This window comes from Dermacentor andersoni, chromosome 1, assembly GCF_023375885.2.
Source record: "Dermacentor andersoni chromosome 1, qqDerAnde1_hic_scaffold, whole genome shotgun sequence".
Lineage (NCBI taxonomy): Eukaryota > Metazoa > Arthropoda > Arachnida > Ixodida > Ixodidae > Dermacentor > Dermacentor andersoni.
The window spans coordinates 361,343,316-361,360,075 of record NC_092814.1 but is presented as its reverse complement, the minus strand read 5'-3'; the positions used below and the strand labels follow the sequence as shown (position 1 = coordinate 361,360,075).

The 16,760-nt window shown below is 42.6% G+C and overlaps 1 pseudogene; it reads left to right on the top strand.

Moving 5' to 3' along the window:
• Positions 1–413: 413 nt before the first annotated feature.
• Positions 414–593, top strand: LOC126516966 (U2 spliceosomal RNA; annotated as a pseudogene).
• Positions 594–16,760: the final 16,167 nt, after the last annotated feature.

Genomic DNA, 16,760 nt, shown 5'->3' with positions numbered 1-16,760 from the left:
CAGATAATAATTGTCCTGAACCAGCTTGTCATGGAGCTTTACAGCATTTGCCTTGTCTATTAATTGTTTAGGGTTGAAGTAGCCGTGGATCACACTCTAAAAAACCAAGGACACTGGTTAGCGAGTTATGAAAACCTTTGCTATTGCAACGTCCCGAAAACAAAAAAGTCATGAACCATTCCATTCTGTGAAGGTTGGTGCCGAGCAGAGTTGTTTAGTACACGACACAGCATTGACACGAAATTTTGAAGAAAAGTACGAACTCATTTTTCGTGAACTGCTGCCCCGAGGGTCTGATGGAAACTAGACGCACATTACGTTTCGATGGCACTAGCACCACGGGAGAGGGTAAGGAAAAGAAAGTAGATACGCAAGCGCTTGAAACGTCGACAAAAAGAGGGCAATTCAAACGTACACATGGCCAATGCAGGTCAAAGTGTATGTGTTCTTATGAGCTTAATATCTGACAGGGGTTCTACTTGGACCCAAGATATTAAACTTATTTTTGCAAGTTGGCGAAGTGCTTGAAGCCTGCTTTACCTCCGCTGTCGGTCGTCCCGGCATTGCACTATCTCGAAATTGGCCTATGGTTTTTGCACTCATAGAACCAAACAAAAATGCATGAAACCCTAAGCATAAACCGCTTCACTGTAAAAAAAAAATTGCTCTGGAATATACAATGTGTAGCTAACGTACTGGAAGTGATTTTTTTTTTCATTGTAAAATTCAATTATAAAATAACATTTCTTAATTAACATGTCCATCACAATGAGTGGAAATATAATATCAGAATTTCATTCTAAAGTTTTGTCCAAGTTGGCAGCAAAGCATAAGCAAATCAGTGAAATGAGTTTCGGAGGGATTCTGAAAGGTGGAGCAAGCTTCAGTACAGGAATACCTTTCCTTCACCGAAAAGTAGTACAAAGCATGCAAACCAATACTGGCTTCTTGGAAAGCTTTGCAATTCCTAGTCTGGCCATCAATCCTCGTATCAACACCTTTCTGGAGCAGTTGGTCTCTCAAGAATATGAGCAAATAAAAAGTTCCATTGGAAACATCTTGCCTGCACTCTGCTTTGCAGGTATATTTAGTTAGCTATGCTAATGCTATCAAGAAAGACTTTTCAAATAATTGCAAAATTATGACAAGAAATTTTAGCTTTTCCATGCTTTTCTCTTGTGGCATTCCTTGAATGCTGTGGTCTTCACTTTCTGTGGCTACAGGGTAACAGCTTTAGTTGCTTCTTGTAATTGCAAATGGTGTGCAGTTTAGTGCTTGCTTTACAGTCTTCTGCATATTTCTCGCTTCTGCCATTTACAGGTACCTTGCTCATGGCTCCACCATGTCGATCATCGCTAAATCATACCGCATCTCTGACGCCACAGCCACCCTAGTAATTAGGCAAACCTGCCAGGCCTTACGCCAGGTTCTGGAACCTATGTTTCTAGCCATGCCAACTACAGCCCAATGGAAGGAGATAGCCATGGATTTTGAGGCCTTGTGGCAATTCCCAAATTGCATTGGTGCAGTTGATGGAAAGCATGTTTACATAGAAGCTCCAGCGCACTCAGGTTCCATTTTTCATAACTACAAAGGACGTTTTAGCATAATCCTCCCTGCTGTGTGTGATGCTAGGTATCGCTTTACGATGGTGGACATTGGCGAGTGTAGATCGCGTGGGGATGCAGGCCTATTTAGTGAATGCCAACTAGGAATCAAACTGAAAGCCGGGCTACTCAACATTCCCCCAGAAAGCAAGGTACCAGGTTCTTCAGTGAACTTGCCCCACGTGTTTGTTGGTGATGAGGCATTTCCTTTAATGAAAAACCTCATGCGGCCGTTCCCTGGTTCCAGCCTTGATGCTGAGCGCAGGGTATTTAACTACTGGTTGAGTCGAGCTAGGCGCACCATCGAAAACACCTTTGGCATTCTTGCAAACAGGTGGAGAATCCTCCGTCAAGATATCCGAGCGGCTGTAGAAACTGTAGATCACATTGTGTGGGCTACAGTACTTCTACACAACTACCTTAGGACTCTTGATTTGGAAGGCTCTGATAGCTTTAAGTACTGTTCCGACAGCGATGTCGATAGAATTGGTCCGAGCGGTCAGTTAATTCCTGGCAGATGGAGATCAGATGCTCCGTCTACTGGAGGTCCGCCCAAGAACATCCAATTTTCTGGGAGTCACAATCACAGTGCCCGAGTGAAGGCAGTGCGAGAAGCCTTCAAAGCGTGCTTTCAGTCTTCTGAGGGGCGTGTGCCATGGCAAGAGAAGGTGCTGCATGTAGGCTTGTGAAAGTGTGCAGCCTTCCCACTGTGCTTCCAATTGCTAATACTCAAGTGGTCCTTATGGCGTTCGAGCTGTTCGTTTGTATTAGTAAAATCTTCGAAATTTACTTGTCCCCAAATAACACTCCAAGAACAATGGAGGGGAAGCCTTCCAGCACTTTCTGGTTGCCTTGGCACAGGAATGCGTTGCCTGGTACAATTCAGTTATTGTCATGTTGTTTTCGGAGGCCCATATGTAGCGTGATGCAAAGCCAAAATTGATGCCGTTCGGTACTTTTTGGATTTTGCTACCTTGCGCAGCATATTGTGCCTGTGTTTCGCGGCCTGTCATCAAGCCACTGCTTGCATCAGCATGCCTGGTGAAGCTGTCGAGCCACACCTCTGCTGTGTACACAGCGCATTTCATGTTTAGGAAATTAACAGCGCTAAACAGAAAAGGAAAACAAGAATATGAAACTGGCGCTGACTCGCAGCTGAAGTCTATTTTGGGGAAAGTTACATTTATATACACAGGCCAACATGTCAACAACTAAGTGACTGTACATGCGCATTAGGAGCCATCCTGGTCACTTGTCGAAACACATGTGGAAAGAAATCAGCGTGTCATATCATAAAAAACACATAAAGCCAATAGATGATTTCCCTATCAAACTTAATAGCAATCTTTCGTGAAACACTTTCTTTCAAATATCTCAATTCTTTTTTACTAAGAGTGACAGGCGGCTTACTAATGTACCTTTCCCATTCCCTATCAATATGAAAAGCTTCCATAGTCTCCCTTGTGCTTCGGTATTTACGCCTGAACAGAGTTTTTTTCCGCTAACACTTGGCACCCACACTCTCTACAAGGTAAAGGCAATTGCAAAGCCCTTGTACCTTTCAACGACACGTGCACATTCAATCTAATGTTCACGCAGCGGCTGGTCTGGCCTACATAAACCTTCCCGCATGACAGAGGCAACCTGTACACAACGAAAGATCTACATGTAACGTATCTATTTTTTTAACTTCTTGCAACAGAAGCTGCATTCCTTGCCATGGCCCAATAATTTTCTTTGCAACCGCGAACAAAATCCTAGCAAATTTCTTGGGCGCAGACATGACCACACGCACCCCATAGCTACTAGCCACATTCTTCAAGCAATGCGAAAACTTGTGCAAATATGGCACCACCACCAGTCTTTCTTCATTGCGCACAGAATCCTTTGATTTTTCTTTACCTTATCAGTACCCTTTACCCACATAATAAGATTATGACAGGCCCTCAATATTTCCCTTTCAGAATAACCAGCGTTCTGTAATTCCTGAATCTGGCCAAGGAAACTCTCCGTCAACGAATGCTCACATGTCTTCTGTAACATCGCACGCAGCGCTGCGTAAACAATACCGGTTTTTGCTATATTAGAGTGTCCTGAAGCAAAATTTAAAAGTGCCTTTGCCAAACGAGGCTTATATATCCAACACAGATGGTCCTCCCAAAACCTTGTTCTAATATCCAGGAATTGTAGCTCATCTTTGGGAGGCAACTCAAAAGTAAATTTTAAACCTTCACAGCGTTCCTGAAAAAATATTTTAAGATACCAGTTACTTTACTATTTTGATTAATTCTGCGATGATGAAGAAATCAACGTACCTAAAAACATTAGGGGCCAAACTTCCTAAATTATCAACTCAACTAAGGAAAATATGGCTTAAGGCTGGGGCCACCCTCGACCCTATACAAATTCCAGACTTCTATTAACAGCGTGCTCCCTTTCCATTCAGCATACATAGAGCGTATATAAAATGACAATCCTAAACAACTTTCCACAGATGTTCTGCAATTCCCCGTCACAAGATCGAATCCCGGCCACGCCGCATTTCGATGGGGGCGAAATGCAAAAACACCCGTGTACTTAGATTTACGTGAATGTTAAAGAACCCCAGGTGGTCCAAATTTGCGGAGTCCCCCACTACGGCGTGCCTCATAATCGGAAAGTGGTTTTGGCATGTAAAACCCCATAATTAAATTTTTTTTTTGCAATTCCCCAACAAACCTGGCTTCGTCATTAGGATTAACCACACAAGACCTGACACTCTTCATAAGTTGATTGTGCAGTAGTGAATAAAACATATCTTTAATGTCAATACTAAAACCGAACATGATCCAGGATTCTGTCTTGAGAAACTTGGCCAGGTTATCCGAGCTCCTAACATAAACAGGGCCAACAATGTTAAGAGCCTCCAGCTGTTTTTGCAAATACCCCTTATTTGTGGCCCGGAATGGAAGATCTGGTTTATGGGTATTAACTGAAAAAAAAAAAAAAAATACCCGCAGTTTTAAACCATCAGTCTTCTTGACTCGAGACGTCAGGCCTTCCAGATTTCTATCCTGTAGCATCGCAAGGGCCTGCTGCTTAACCTTTGATGGTTAAAATTCTTCAAAATTTCTTTAAAACTGCCTTTTCAGAATTTTCCCAAAACACCTTCCGGCATTACTGCAAACATTCCTCCCTTATCCGACACACACATTCTGAGCTTGTTCCTCTCCAAAAATTGAAGAACAGAATTCACAGGCGAAGCATTTATTCTAGCGTGCATGTAGTCATTTCCACGTCCAAGAAATTTGCTAGAATTTGTTCATGGTTGGACAAAAAATTATTGGGCCATGGCAAAGAATTCAGTTCCTGTTGCGAGAGGTTAAAAGATGTACATTATGTGTAGATCTTCAGTTGTGCACATGTTACCTCTGTCATGCGGGAAGGTTTATGAGAGCCAGACCGGCTGCTGCGTGAACATTAGATTAAACGAGCACTTGTCATTAAAAGGTACAGAGGCTCTGCACTTTCCTTTGCATTGTAGAGAGTTTGTGCAGAGTGTTAGCGGCAAAAACTCTTTGTTCAGGCATAAAAATCTAAACGCAAGGGAGATCATGGAAGCTTTTCATATTCATAGGGAAGGGGAAAGGTGCAATAGTAAGCTGTATGTCACTCTTAGAACAAAAGAATTGAGATATTTGATAGAAAGTGTTTCACGGTAGGTTACTGTTAAGTTTGACAAAGAAGTGGTCTATTGGCTTTATGTGTTTGTTATGCTGCACTGATGTTTTGCACGTGTTTTAACAAGTCACCAGGATGGCTCCTAATGTACATGTACAGTCACTTAGTTTAGTTATTGACATGTTGGCCGGTGTATATTAATGTCACTTTCCTCAATATAAACTTCAGTTGTGAGTCAGTGCCAGTGTTTTCCTTCGTCCTTGTCTGTTTAGCACCGTTACATTCCAAAACATGAATTACTACCAACTCGTCCAATTTTCTCTTCTAGTACAGCACATTTCTCTTGTGTGTGTGTCAGTGCCCTGGTTGGGAATTCGAAAGACATCCCTTGTTATTGTGACGGCACGGCGCTAGGACGCGATAGCTGCTGTTGGCGATTACTCGGGCTCCCCCGTTCCTCGAATTCCTAATGGCCTTGGTTGGGAATTCGAAAGACGTCCCTTGTTATTGTGACAGCACGGCGCTAGGACGCGATAGCTGCTGTTGGCGATTACTCGGGTTCCCCCGTTCCTCGAATTCCTAATGGCGTTGGTTGGGAATTGGAAAGACGTCCCTTGTTATTGTGACAGCACGGCGCTAGGACGCGATAGCTGGTGTTGGCGATTACTCGGGTTCCCCCGTTCCTCGAATTTCTAATGGCCTTGGTTGGGAATTGGAAAGACGTCCCTTGTTATTGTGACAGCACGGCGCTAGGACGCGATAGCTGCTGTTGGCGATTACTCGGGTTCCCCCGTTCCTCGAATTCCTAATGGCCTTGGTTGGGAATTCGAAAGACGTCCCTTGTTATTGTGACAGCACGGCGCTAGGACGCGATAGCTGCTGTTGGCGATTACTCGGGTTCCCCCGTTCCTCGAATTCCTAATGGCCTTGGTTGGGAATTCGAAAGACGTCCCTTGTTATTGGAGCTGAATAAACCTGATGTAGTCTTGCGACCTGTATTTCGCTTTGTTGACTGCAACGCTGCCACTACCATGTGGCTGCTGCAAACCTTGCAAAACAAATATATGGTTTGCACGCTGCCCAGTACTCCATTGCATGTTTCTGTTTAATGCCAGCAGTTGACAGCAAATGGTGCTGACCATGAGTGCGTGCATTTGCATTCAACATTGCTTGGCACACGGAAAACTGCAAATCGCAGATGCAGTTTGTATTTTAGGGCATCTCTATCTCTGGATGAATGGTGCATACTTTGCTGCAACTTAGCTGCCCGCATCTCGGCCCACTTGTTCCAAAATCTTGCCGCCAATTAATAAAGCGAAGCTTAGCTTTCTTTGCCTCTTGCTTCAATTTTCCCACTGCTGTGGCTGCTGCTGTCAGGCGCACCGCGGCGGGGGGGGGGGGGGGATCATGCATGACAGGAGCGAGTCAGAGAGGAAAGAGGACACTAGAAACTATTTTTCAACCCACCGCGTCGAATGTGCACAATACCCTCTGGAGCTTCCTGTTGTCGCCACATTAGCCGCTTGACAGCTGTAATTATCCGTGACTCCCCTCGGAAGCATGGCATAAACTGCAGAGCTTCGCTTTCTACTAAGGTGCGAGTCCAGAGGCTGTAGGGAGGAAGGAGATGAGGCAGTTTCCATTAATAATTATTTACGCTACATTCACGCCTTGTGTCTAAGGTACGCACCATACAGAGACATAAAATTATGAATGGAGAGTACTTTGGGTGGACTTTTTTTTTTTACAGGTATACCATAGCACAATGGTGTTGCTTTTCTTAATCTTCCGGCAACTGGTAACACAAATGTGTTATCAGCCCATTTGTTTTATGCTGAAATAAATTACTGCATGTCCTGAATGCATACCAGTACTGTTGGCACCGTAAAATGTAAGGGGCCTTTCTGATCGCATCACGGCACAGTTGCTCTGAAATGCACATGCTAGTACCAAGCAGTGCTATGCCAAGAATGCTATTGAATGCGTTGCGTGCAATGTTTTGCATGTAGACTGCAGAGATTAGTAGTAGTTAAGCAGCATTGAAAGCATTTGGCAGGAAGGACAGCATAGGTGCATCCTTTATTATAAACACCATGCATGAAAATGGGATGCGACCAGCTGCATTGCTGGTAGTTTAACATCTTGTTTTGAGCAACTGACATACTGTTCCTTGACAACTTGCTCTTGTTATTTTACGTGGCATGTAGCGCAGAAATCTTTTGAAAAGATTTAACATCAAAGTAAAGGTGGTAGAGGTTGTAGGAAGGTTACACCTGCCAGTGATTTCACACTTGTCCTTTAATTTCGGGGATTTCACGTCTCAAAACCAATGTCTGATTATAAGACATGCCGTAGTGGAGGCTTCGCGATAATTTGTCCACCTAAGGTAATGTAATGACCTAAGTACACCCAGAGAGCATCGTCTACGTGCTGCATATGTGTGTGTGTGTATATATGTAAAGTTGCAGTTAACTAGCAAGTTATAACTATTGGGACAAGCCACCACCTGGTTTCATGATGTATTCACTCATCATCACGACAATGACAGTGTGGCTATTCCCTTTGAATCGTGTCCGGTGTTGCATGTGTTCCCTATCGGTTTGGGAGAGAGATAGTCATCACGCCAGTAGGGGCGTATTCTGGGACAATCACTTTCGGATACCTACCTTGGCGATAGCATCACCAAGGTAGGTATCCTTGGTAGCAAAGATTACATAGAAGCCTATACATTCAAAACATGGCGGTTCGTCAGAAGCTCATGGGACGTAGCACCATCTGTGTGAGAAAGGTACATTTCGCCGGGAAAAAAACAATAATGTAATGCCACATACATTAAAAACATACATGATGTCATTTTGTTCTCGACAAAAAATTTGTTTTGGTGGATTGCCATTAGAACTGTATATTCAGATGCCCCGCCATTCGACTTGATGGGTGTCGCATTTCAAGCATTCATTGTGGAATGCAACACAGGAAAAGGCCAGCCCTGTGGGTGTCGAAATCAAACCCCTGCACAGAACATACTTTCTTTGGAGACCGACGAAAACTTTAGATGTAGAGTGCTGGTCCTATTGTCAGACGCCAAGCCCGTCTGCCAGCGCAGTTGCACGAAAACAACTAAACAATTGTGTGACGATCACAACTCGCTATTTGCGACTGAACAGGTTAAGATACGGTGAAGCTACCCGCATCACCAAATTCAGACAAACGCCGACAAGCACAATAGAGCAAGTCAGGGGTGCATATTGCAACAGGTGAACTTAACACGTGCGCCTTTCTGCACACTTCAAGAGCTGCATTGCATTGCAAGTGCTAGCGGCGTCAGTGCCTCCTCTTGTGATGGGCGCTAAAAAAGGGTACTTATTTATAATAAAAAAATAGTTATCGTTTCTTGTCACTCATATAAAATTTATTAGGCATTTTACTTTCGTTGTATGAGTCTGTCTCGCTTTAATTTAAAAAACGCTTTTTCGTTTTCCAATGCTTGTTCCCTCCTCGCATATTTGCACTTCAATCGCTACTCCTGTAACCACCCTTGCTGATGTCGGTGACAATTTGTTCTGAACCGCTTTTTCCCCGAAGCTTGGTGGCCTATTTGGATCGACCTTGCAAGTGGTGAAATCATTTACTGTCGAAATCGCAAATTAGCCTTGAAAAAAATGCATTTGGTATGCTTGCCAGTTATGGTATGTCTTTATTCATTGTACAGCTAATGCCCATAAGGCATTGATGTAGTGAGGTACATGACATTGTAAGACGCAAATTTTGTACGTCAACAAGCAGTCAACAAAAAATGGGGCGGGGGGAATACAAATTCAATACAACTGGTGCTATGCTTGCACAGCCTTAAAAGAATGAAATAAAACATTTCTTGGAGCATACACTGAAAACTGTTGTGCACGTCTCCATTAGCTATTGTGACACACATGCTCATACTGAGTTTCTCATACATGGCATACAGTTTGTGCCGTCTGAAGCACACAGTAATTGGTTGGCCTGGCAGTCAGCTGGGCAATGTTCTTGGTGAACGAATAAAGAGCACCTACACATAAAATGAAACAGAAAAATACAGCATAGAAATGTGCTTTCTAATCCCCATTGTTAGAGTTTTTCAGTCCACGTAAAATGTAATGCTATGTTGCCTTGCATATAAGAGCACAATAAGAACATTTTGTAACAGCACAGCCTTTGAAAATATGACAAAAACGAAGATGTAAGGTACACCGCAGTGCTGATGAACACTTGGGACAAATTCTTGGCCGAACTCTTGCCATGGGCAGTTTCCACTAGTACAGAGAAAACACCACCACTGCACATTTCACTGGCCTATCCTGACCAGACATCTCGTCTTCCGCCACCCACAAATACAATGAAGTGCATCATCTTCAGTACTATCCTAAGCAAGTACACAATAAAAGGCACATACAAAAATAATTGTCTTGCCTAATACAGTAAGCAATAAATGAAAAATATTACAAGAACGGCTAATGCAGAATTACTAAGTGACCACAGCAACACGCCATTTCCTAAAATGACAGTGAAAGTGGCAAAAAGAAATTCTGAGACCCTTGGTAATGCACGAGAGGTTGGCCTTTGAGAAAGGTTTAGCTCAGGGGCTTGTGTAAGCACATAGAAACAGTGCACTAGTTTCTGTCAGCAATCACTGCACGAACTTCGAAGGGATTTTTCACATTAAAAAAAAAAACATAACTAGACTGGCTTTCGGAAGCGGTTTTTATGTTTCATCTGTAGTTCTAGAAAAAATTTATCATGCTTACAGCTCTAACTCTGCAATAAAAGTGATGTCACAATTATACAAAGTATGCCTAAAGCAAACGAAGCATTGATGTTAAATACACTGCTCTGAACTATACTACTAATCTGTGAGTAAGAATTTTGAAAAATCCCCCCATATCTGTTACAGCAGTTGCACTTAACTGGCACATTCATATATCAAATTTGTAGATTTTGGTGTACTAATGGATGGAGCTTAGAGAACTGCAATATCTTTTTGTTTGGTAGCAATTTGTAAATTTTTCACAACTTTTCCGGCACTCTTTGTAAAATATGCAAGATGTAAATCGAAATCCTGCTTGTTACAATCACTAGCATTTAACTTTTAGTGTCAACCTGCCATGGCTGCTTATGGCTGGTCGAGAGAGCAAATCCCGGCCATGGTGGCCGCATTTCAATGGGGGCAAAATGTGTAGTTAGATACCCATGTACTTAGGTTTACGTGCATATTAAAGAACCCAAGGCGATGAAAATTAATCCGGAGTCTCCCACTAAGGCATGCCTCATATTCAGATCGAGGTTTTGGCACGTAAAAACAATAATTTAATTTTGATTTTTGTTTCAAATTCCATAATTTAACATTTCTTTTTGTCTCAAATTCGACATACGGTGTTGAAATCAGTCTAGTGCCTGCTTTTATGAAGAATTTATGCCTGAGCTAAACCTTTCACTGCATTAAAACGGGCTGTGCTTCGCTCAGGAAGGTTTTGCAGCTGCCACTGTAATGCCCGTTGGCCTTGCAGGCTGTACAGTGCAATACCTTCCATAGCTGTGGCACAACCCCCCTGTCAACTGGCTGCCACTCATCCCGGAATGCAGCCCTGACGGCCAGGCTCAATGATCTGGCCAGGGCCTTTATTCCAAGTCCCCTCGAGACATGGTAGCCATCTGCCCCATAGTGGTTCTGCTTCCCAGTCTTTCTTCTGCCAAGGAACCTGTCCTGCAATAGTGAACAATACTTATTAGCATTTCATTTGCAGGTGAACCCTGTGAAGTTAATCCTAGCAAGCAAAATAGATCATGGAGAAATGCTGACTTGAGCTGACCAATATTAAGTGTATAAGAAAAGGCTTTCGCTGGAGCCAGTGTAACACTGATGGTTCCTGACTTTGTCAGGGAAATGCTGACAAACACAGGTTTCCTTGGGAGCTTGTCAGCACCAGGCTGAGGCTTCCCTTGTTGGCCAGCTGTACCTGGACTCATAATCTTAAAAAAATTTGTATTGTTAAATTTGCAGAAGTTATAAACATGCTGTAACGTCATCCTCTGTTAAGTGTAACATTACAGTTGTGCTGCATATGTTTACATTTGCACATTTCTTTATGAAACAACCAGACAAATAAAGTATGAAAGCAACATTCTGCTTTGACAATGACTAACCCATAGAAGCAAAACAAAAAGAAAAGCAATGACTACTACATTACGGTGTCCAGGAGAAAATTGATGCAATTTCTTTGTATATAGCAAACGGTCATCAACACTGCTTCATCGCCATTTCAAAACAAGTTTTAAATTGTGTCCGCAGGAACTGCTTCGCTTGCAGCACCACTGCACACAGGGCCAATTTTTGCAAGTCACTGGGTTAAATACTAGGTGGAATGTGATGGCAGTAGCCACTGAAATTGTATTTCCGCTGTAAGCACTAGGGTTTTTTTGTTTGTTTTAATAATACAAACCCAGCTGAAGAGATGTATAGAGAATACCAAATTTTGCTTGTCACTTCATTATGTTCACTTACAGAGGCAGTTGATTTTTTTTTTAATGCTACACATGTTGCGAAAGGTAGAGTAAGTGTTGCTTGCCAAGTGCACTATCTGTACAGTTTGGTATCAGAGAGTATGACTGTGGTCGTGTGAAAGGTGACACTAAGACTGCATGATGCCCCTCAAAGTAACACTACTTGATTCAACATATCCTTTACTCAATACTACATACAAAAGGCTGTCTGGAGAAACATAGGAAGATAGCAATATGACATTAACAGTGTTCATGCCTTTACCCACTTTGCATAACTTGCAAATTAGGTATTAAATGTTGAGGCTGTAAAGTATACAGGGTGTCCCAGCTAGCTTTAGCCAGAGTTTAAAAATATGCTAATGCCACCTAGCTGGACAGAACCAAGGTAATGTTGTTTGCCATCTTGGAGAGACTCAAATTGTTTTTGTCATTATGCGTAATTAGATAATTAGTCTTTATTAATATTTCTGATTCTCAAATATTATACATTGGTGATAAGTGTAAACGAGAAATTTGTATAGCGACATGAAAAACTTCCACTACCACTTTCTGTTGCTCAATACGTGCTACATAAAAGCCTGCAAACGCACGGGAACCTGTCGCATGACTGGCCGCTTGAGGCACTTTGAGTGTATTCGCGGGCTTCTTTCACACTCGGAAAAACTTTCATGTAGCACGTATTGAGCAACAGAAATCTGTATCGGGAGTTTTTCATGTTGCTCTACAATTTTCCCGTTGCCACTTTTCATCAATTTATAATATTTGAGAAGTTGGTTACTTAAGACTAATTATCTAATTACGCAGAATTAAAAAGTAATTTGAATGTCCCCAAGAGACGGCAAACAACATTACCAAGGTTCTGTCCAGCTACGTGGCATTCACATATTTTTAAGCTCTGGCTAAAGTTAGCTGGGACAACCTTTATAGTACAGATTGAAAGTAGTGGCAGCCAGAACAGAACCTCTACATCTCTGCTAACAGAGGTAGCATTTCCTTGCTCGTATACTCGGTTTTATGGCTCAGTGCTACTGCTTGTCAAGCTGATTATGTGATATGCATTAAGTTGTATGTGTAGCTGAAGCGATGACTGAGAAAGAGCTTCTACTGGCAGAGCTACTTTCTGGCTCAAGGGCGTCTTGGAATTACCTATTCCACGCTTGCTGTAAAGTGTGTGAATTTTTAGTTAAATGTGGAGGTCATTTTTTGCAGTAATTGTAGTTGGTGAGACCAGCCAAGGAATATTAAATTAAAAATTAAATTATGGGGTTTTATGTGCCAAAACCAGTTTCTGATTATCAGGCACGCCGTAGTGGAGGACTCCAGAAATTTTGACAACCTGGGCTTCTTTAACGTGCGCCTAAATCTAAGTACACGGGTGTTTTCGCATTTCGCCCCCATTCAAATGCAGCCGCCGTGGCCGGGATTCGATTCCGCGACTTTGTGCTCAGAAGCCCAGCACCATAGCCACCGAGCAACCACGGTGGGTGGCAAGGAATATGTTGCACCACCTTAATGTAGGCGAGAAATTTTAGATATGCTGCTAAAAAGTGATTTAATTCCCACAAATTACTGAGCAAATGTTACCTGCCCTTCCTGGTCACTCAGGGACTGCTGCATCTGTGCGACAACTGCAGTTCCCCACGGCACACTTGTGGGAAACAGTGCCTATCTGCATTGCTCTCCCTTTATAAACTCCAGTAAATGTACCGCTATCTCTAATGCTCAGCAATTTCCAATGTCAACAGCAAAGACTATTAAATCCATATCAGAAATTTGAAATATTCGTGCACCGCTAGTAATACAATATCTATGTAACAAAGAACCATGTTGACATACTTCCAAATTGATGCAGACCATGTTTTCCTTCTTTGAGACATATTGCTTCATGATGGCGTTCACCATCTGTCGCGTCTTCTTGGAGGCTGCGTCCTCGTGTAGTCGTGGTGGTATCATGAACCAGAATATTTTGCCTGCCATACTGGAGGCACATTCCAGGACGTGCTGCACAATACAAAACAGCATGTGTGTAACATAACGGCACCAATATTGCACATGACTGCGATCAAAACCAATGTTTTTTTAACGTGTTTGATTACACAGGGTTTTTAAAAAAATGCCTGCGGTAGATAGCATCATTGCAATCGTCGAGATGCATTACTGGAAGCAGAGGGCATTGCTTACATGACAAATTGAAATACTTAAGCGACTTATTAACCAAAATTCACTACTTAATACAGTATGGCACATACAGCAACTTACAAATTGTAGCCGGTGAGTTTGCAACTTTGAACAACCTATAAAGATAATGCGGGTTTTGAGATATGCACTGTGAAACTTTGTGAAAAACACAGAAATGTTTCATTTACGTTTTTAACTCAGTGCCTTTCATGCATTCGAGCAAAAAAGGTAAGTGATATGCCCATGTATTCGTGGCGCACACTTTGGGAATGAATATCTCGAAATATGTGTGATCTTGAAAAATCCTTCTAACGCCACCTACAGTTCATAAATTGCAGTATGCACTGTGAGGTAATTAATTAAAATTTTGATTAGTGTTTTTTTATTAGTACGTTACGTATTTTGATTTCTCGTGCAAGTAATGTCCGCCTCTGACTTATCTAGCTCATTGACCAGCATTATGTTATATATCTACCACAGGCGATTTTTTTACACGCGCTGCATGGTCTGAAATTGAAGAACACGCTATGGCAGCAATAAGGATGCGACATGGCCGCGGGGGATACCCCTTGGACTGCTCCGGGGACACAGTGGTTGAAAGAAGCTTCCTTATGCGGAAGATTATGCGCGCTTACTATAGCGTAACTTTTTAAGAGGATGCTTTAGCTCGGGTGCTCCTATCTAACTACATGTAAAAGGAGAATTCGTTTTTTCTAGGCAACCACTGCACCAAATTTGGCGAAGTTTGTTGCATTTAAAAGAAAAACTTGAAATCTAGCGACTGCTGGTTTCAAATTTCTGATTTAGGTCGTCAATGTTTCATGAAAAATTGCCAAAGATGGAAAATTTTCAGAACACAAACTATGATGTTTACAACTCTGCAACTCAGCAAAAAAAAAAATATCACAATTCTGTGAATTGCACCTAATTAGTACCTCTAAAGCGGACAAAATTGATACGTTATATGTGCATCTCAAAAATTCAGTAATATGGAAATACAGATTTTGCACAACCCTTGTACAAAACGTAACGAATTCATGTAAGATACGAATTGAGATATTGAATTTGTCCGCTTTGAATGATATTATGGGTGCCGTTTACAGAACCGCGATATCTGTTCTTGATGCAGAGCTATCAATTTGTAAACTTAGTGCTTCTATATTTTTCGAAATTTTTGAAAATTCCTTTAACAAACTTCAGCCCCTAAATCGAAATTCCGCTCCCAACAGTGACTAGAATTTAACCTTCTCTCTGAAATGCAACAAATTTCATTAAAATCGTTCCAGGGGTCATCTCAGAAAAACGTTTTTGCGTTTTACATGTATTCGAAAAGGCCGCGTCGGAGTTGGGGTCTAAGCTAAAGCTTCAAAGGCGCTTTGCGCCGATGCGCGCGCACAGCATTTGCGGCTGCGTGGGGTACTGCACACGCTATGCACCGAACAATGCGCGCACGCTGACAGCGCCTGGCCGCTAGCATTGCCGATGTCGCACGTTACAACGCGCTCGTACCTGATGTAAATCGCCAGGGGGCCTTACTTTACACGCCGATGCAAACAGTTCTAAAACCTATGATACATCAGTAACAATTCAGTAGATAGATTCATGAACACGCGCGCTACGCACCTGATGATCGACATGCACGCAGTTCATTAGAGTCGCGCTAATGCGCATGCCTATTGTAAACATTATGACGCACAGGTATTTATAAAAATGACAAGGAAAATATTAACCTACCTTTATATTACCGGCTATCTCCTCATCGACGTCAGCCGACGCCAAGTCGTTGCTGCCGACATAGACAGCCATGAAGTCCTGGCCAGGCCGGAGTCGATGAATTTTTTCTGCAAGCCGAGATGCAAGTGCACCTCCAAAGCTGAATGTGCAAGTGGCACACGTTGGCCCTAAATATAGCCTTGTGTTGTTTAAGAACTTTAGCTGGCTGTCGCCAACGATTGAGCCACGAAGGCAATTTCCGCCTGCAGTCGCCATGACGATCTCTACAGTTGTGAACCAAGCTAGGGGACGTATGCTTTTAACATCCATTTCGGCGATACTATCGCCATGGCCATCATGCGCGCGCTCATTGGCTTGTTCAGCATACGTCGTCCAATTTTGCTGAAACAGCGAATGAGCGCGCGCCTAACGGTAGGCGACACTGTCGCCGGAAGTGACGTCACATAATACATCCCTACTGGCAATTTGGCTCTCTATCTCTCTCTCCCAAACCGATCGCGGACGCATGCGACACTGGACATCATTCAAAGGCAATAGCCACATTGTCATCGTTGCGACGATGAGTGAATACCTATTGAAGCCGGGTGGTGGCTTGTCTCAATAGATTTATAACTTGCTAGTTAACTGCAGCTTCATATATATATATGGAGAGAGAGAGCTGCAGTTAGCTAGCAAGTTATAAGTAACAAGTTAACTTGGACAAAATTATCGCGAAGGCTCCACTACGGCATGTCTTGCAATCAGACATTGGTTTTGAGACGTGAAATCCCCGAAATTTTAAAGGACAAGTGTGAAATCACTGGCAGGTGTAACCTTCCTACGACCTCTACCACCTTTACTTTCATGTTAAATCTTTTCAAAAGATTTCTGCGCTACATGCCACGTAAAATGACAAGAGCAAGTTGTCAAGGAACAGTATGTCAGTTGCTCAAAACAAGATGTTAAACTACCAGCAATGCAGCTGGTCGCATCCCATTTTCATGCATGGTGTTTATAATAAAGGATGCACCTATGATGTCCTTCCTGCCAAATGCTTTCAATGCTGCTTAA